Source organism: Sphaeramia orbicularis, chromosome 4 (genome assembly GCF_902148855.1).
Source record: "Sphaeramia orbicularis chromosome 4, fSphaOr1.1, whole genome shotgun sequence".
In the NCBI taxonomy this organism is placed as follows: domain Eukaryota; kingdom Metazoa; phylum Chordata; class Actinopteri; order Kurtiformes; family Apogonidae; genus Sphaeramia; species Sphaeramia orbicularis.
In genome coordinates, this window is record NC_043960.1 from 13,930,134 (window position 1) to 13,935,436 (window position 5,303).

Here is a 5,303-nt window from a genome sequence, read left to right on the forward strand (position 1 = left end):
TGCTTCCCCACCCTGTACACATCTCCACAGTTTTCTCTATTTTTATGTTATAAATTCATCACTATACCACACATTACATTATGGGAAATAATCCTAAAAAACTACAGCAGTGTCTTATGGTAAAACACCAGTGGTTAAGTTAAATATAAGGCTCCTCTTTTGGGTCAAAAATGTCCGTTAACTATTTATAGGGCACTGAAATTCAAAATGTTAACGTTTGTATGTTATTGGACATCGTCATCTCCCTCTTCTTGAAATAAAACATCTGAGCAGCACTTGCTTAAAAGTAAATACATGCAATAAAACCACTATTATAAGGACATAAACAGACAAAAATCACCCATATTCACTATTTACAACTTCAAAATGTCTATAAAATCTCTCTGAATCGCTATATTAATGTTATAAAAACCAACAAGCTTTTTGACCTCACTTTTGATGTTTGTGGAAATGACCAAAAATAGTCACTTGCCTGATGAAGGGTTAAGGTTGTAAAAGTTATCATCCGCTGGTCTAGTCGTGCTTTATAATGACTACTAAAGACTCAACATGTTAATAATATGAGCACTAATGATCAACTACTTAAAGGTGAGTGTATTTAGTTTAATATAATGTAACCACGTTGCCAGTTTCAACCCCACTTTATCGTTTTTGTGCTCATACATCCCTCCACAGCGGCTGATAAAGTGCTGTGTACTCCTCTGCTTAGTGCTTTGAGACTTCGTCCTCGAGTATTTTTAGGTAAAATGAAGTTCTTGTGAAGTTTAAGCAGTTAATTATAGATCTAACTAATTAGAAGCTGGCTGTGTCATTTTGATGGGTAAAAACTGTAAGCAGTCGTGGGCATAATCAGAAACAATTTTTTATTGCAAACAGCTTTTTTTTTTTTTTTTTTTTTCCAGCGGTAATCAAGCCGAGAGCAACCTGATGCATTTAAAGTAGTTTACATTTGGGTCTATATGCTCTGTGTCTCTCTGTCTCATCCCCTCCCTCCCTCCCTCCCTCCTCTTTTCTCCTTCTTCTCTCCTGTTTTTCACTTGTTGTACTTCATCCATGTACAGGTGTTCGTCTCTAAAGCCTCTCTCTCTCTCGCTCTCTTTTTCCCTCTCTCTCTGTGCTGCTGATTAAGAACACAACCTGTTGTTGTCGCCACTCTTTCTTGATTACCTGATGCTATTTTTTTCATCCCTTCATCTTCCTCCTCCTAATCTCCATCTCTTTTTTGCCCTAGCTGCTCGCTCAACCACGCCGTGTGTGTGTGTATGTGTGTGTATATGTGTGTGTGTGTGTGTGTGTGTTGGTGTGTGTGGCGGTGCATGGCGGCCTAACGAGTTTGATAGCTGTCACCTGATCTCGGTGATGAGGGTTGCTGTAGTAGCGGGAGAAGCGGGAGCGAGAGGAGAGTTAGGTTTCTCCGCTGTAATTAGTTTTCCCAGCCTCTAATTATACCAGACGGAATTACAAGCCTGATTGACTGTCATTTAAGCATTTTAATTCATGGAATTACCCTTTTTTCTCTTTAAAAACGAGGGAGAGTTGTTGTTTTGACAGGCGGGTACGTTGGGATGGAATTGGCAGAGCGAGGACCATACCCACACATAGTTTTTTGACAGAGCAGTTTTGACAGAGGTAAACACACTTTGTTTGAGCAAAACAAAAAGATGTTCTGTGTTACAGTGAGTTAACATGAATATCTTCAACTGGTAAACACGGAGTGGATGCGTAGCAGTCCGAGGCCTAATTTATGATCGATTCAAAACAAGGAGATGAAGATGATGTACTTTACACCAACAAAAGAACTAGTGACACACTGTGGAAACTCTCCACTAGAAGCAAAAACGTATATTTGACGTTTTTGGTTTAACCCATAAAGACCCAAACGTCTACTGATCTAAACTGTTTAATACCTGTTGATCCACTAATCCTATCAATACATGGAAATAATTGGTGTAAAATACAGTTTGTCATCTTTTCATGGTCATCAGATATGACCCATTTGGACGTTCAGAGGCTCCGTAGTTACTGTGGAAACACCATCATCTTCTACAACTTTGATTCACCAGTAAAACCGATGGAGTTGGATCAGTGACAGTGGATGGACACACCGGGTTTATGTTCAGTTAATGATAGATTTTACTGAAAAAGTCACTTCTTCTGCACTTTTCTGTGTTTTGATATAATAACCTTGAAATTTACTGTGAGTTTTCATGAACATCTAAATTAAATATAGGGAAATACATGATTTATAGTGAAAAACGCAAATTACAGAAGTTAATATTATAATGAATGGTGATAAATACCTTAGGAAAAGTTAAATAGCGACAAAAACTCATTTTAGAACAGCCAGAAAAGTAGCAGAGTCTTTATGGTTGTTATCAAATATGATCCATTTGGATGTTTACAGACTTCATAGTGACCATGGAAACACCGTCATCTTCTACAACAATGATTCATCAGTAAAAACCCACACTGTAAGCCCAGATAAGTAGAGTTTACTCAAAAAATTTGAGGCAAGTGATTGCACTTAAATGATTTGAGTAATGATCGACTAATCAATTGGTTTAAGTAGGTTCAACTTTAATGCTAAAAGTATTGAACTTAAACTATTAAGTAGAAAACACTAAAAGACAAGTTATTTCCACTTTATCTGTTGTAAAATCAACCCCACTATCCAACCATTCAACTCACCTTTTTATGTTACACTGACTAATTTTCTCAACTGCAGCCAGATTAATTTATCATTAATTAAACAACTTTTTTTAAGATAATCAAAGTAAACATCCTCTTCCTGAGCAGAATAGTTATGAAATTATTCAATTTACTATATTGTAGCATGAATGGAAATTAGCTCCATGTCATTTATCAGTACAGGAAGTGCTTTCAACTTGACAAGACAGTAAGATTTCCATTGTACAATAACAGTCGTAGATGAACAGTAAAGCCATTGTTCTTCCTATGGCTCTGACTCATGGTGCAGCTCTACAAAAATACAAAAACGAACACAAAAAGGCCAATAAACACTGCCATACACACATTAAATCCAAATTAATCCTAACACCACAACCCTGCTGAACCCCTGCACAGAAAAATAACACATTTTCAACAACATGCCCAATACCCACAATGCAATGCGAAGATAAAAGGTGTGGTCATGACTAAAACTTAGTGATTTAAATCCATTCAACTTAAACTTTTTCGTACTTTCAGCTATGTCTACAAATTAGTAGAAAATACTTAACATTTTATAGTAACATCATAAAACTTAAATCATTTAAGTGCATTGTAATTAAAGCATTCTAGTAAATACAAATTCCGGGCTTACAGTGCATGGAGTTTGATAAATGACAGTGCTTGGAGTCACCTGTTTTTATGTTCAGTTCATAACAGATTGTGTTGAAAAAGTTTTTTGTTATTTTTTAATAATTTGTTCTACTAAGCTATGAAAAGTAGGAAGAAAAATACCTGATTTTTAACTGAAAAATGCTAAATACAGAGGGCAATATCCTAATAAATGGGGATAAATCCCTTGGAAAAGACAAAATAAATGTAATTGAAATTGTTGTACATTTGTGTGATATTTGTTTTCTTTTTTGGTTGATTTATTTCTATATATTGGAACGTCCTTTTGGAGCTGGAATTTCTTTTGCCTACTTATTTTTGAAGTGAAGTCGATCTATATGCGTAATACAGCTATGAAATGGACGGGGTTTAGTTTTGCAGCCGTTCAATTACAGATAGACTTATGTTCTTAGGAAGTCCGTTCTCTGGGATCGTTCTTACCAAGATCGTACTTGACAAGTTCGCAAGACAGTACTCTGCGTTCTTGGTATTGAGAAACAGCCTCTGTCTCCTTCATGCACCATTTCTTTCAAATATCCGAGGTGAAGAACAAGACAAGAATTTGGGATCACATATCCCAACACATCACAGAGAGCTGAGTGAACCTTTTCCCAGAAGCGATGAATATTTGTGCATTTCCAAACCATGTGTGTGATCTGAATCTATATGATTACAAAGTGCATAAAAGTACTTTTACATTCCATCAGTGGCAAAAAAGAAAAGGAATGGACTAATACAAAAATTTCAGCTTACAGTCCTCCTCCTCCTCCTCCTCTTAACCCTGAACGCTGTGTTGTTTTAACCCTCATCTTTAATTCATCCCGACCAAGCAGCCTGCACTCAGAGCAGATTAGAGAAGCTGAGAGGAGACACGTAGAGTCATTTGGTTTCTCTTCTGTTTATAATCTTGTTTTTCCTCTGTCGTCATTCAACATGAGAGGTTACACTAAAGCTCTGGATACTTTTCCTCTCTGTTTTTTCACATTTTACGTTGCTTTTTATCCATCATTTTTGGTAAACTATACTAAAAAAACACTGTTTAGATAGATGGTGTGGAAGTTATTTTACGGGGTTAAATCAGCTGAGAGCGTTCTGGGCTTCTCTCCTCTAAATGGAAAAACAATGACCGAATCCAACAGGATGAAAAGAGTCTTTAATCACTCATGCCGGGAAACTAAAAGGTCATAATGAGTCACCTGATGATGCATTTAAGACGGAGCGGTTTGCTGCAGTGACGGTGTTTGAGCTGAAATGAACTTAGTGATGATGCTTGGATTTACTCCAGTCATTGATGGATTGAACTGTCCTGATATTTACCTGAATTATTTTATTATATATTTATAATGTTCAGGTTTGTGTGTGTCTTATATTCCATCTGTTTCCAAGACAAATTTCACCTTTGGAATAAAAAAAAAAAAATAGAAAAAAAAAATGATGTTGTTGATGTTGACTTTTTCATTCAGATTAATCAGAACCAATACTCTCAAACTGAACCACATTAAACCCCAGGCCTCAACATAATATTAATAATAATACATTTTATTTATAATGCACATTTCATTCAGTGAATCTCAGAATGCTACAGTAGAAAAGGACAGATCCCCCCCCCCAAAAAAAACCCCATAAACATCAACAATTATAAGCCATTTTAAATAGGTACGTTTTCAGTCTAGTTTTAAAAGAGTCCAGGCTCTGCATTTCTCTCAGCTCTATGTTTAATGATCAGTGACTCAAAGCACATTTTTATTTATTAAAATGCATTTTCTACACTAATGCATTTGTGTTTCAGAAAAGCTTTGAATGATCTGAAAACATTAACTATGAAAACAGATCAAATTATTTTGAGGTGACTGAATGGACACAGGTTGTGTGTAAGAAAATTGGATTTTGACAAAAGGCAAAGGTTTTCAGGAAATATTGGGAGTACTATTGCTATGGTACAAAAAAAAATAAAAAAAAATATC

The 5,303-nt window shown here is 35.8% G+C and overlaps 1 long non-coding RNA gene across 1 annotated transcript; it reads right to left on the reverse strand.

The window, feature by feature from the left end:
- Window positions 1-3,177: 3,177 nt before the first annotated feature.
- Window positions 3,178-4,983, reverse strand: LOC115417704 (uncharacterized). The gene is made up of 3 exons (XR_003935190.1): window positions 4,857-4,983; window positions 4,815-4,819; window positions 3,178-3,190 (listed from the first exon to the last, which is right to left on the reverse strand). It is a non-coding gene; the product is annotated as an uncharacterized LOC115417704 (long non-coding RNA).
- Between the last annotated feature and the right edge of the window lie 320 nt (window positions 4,984-5,303).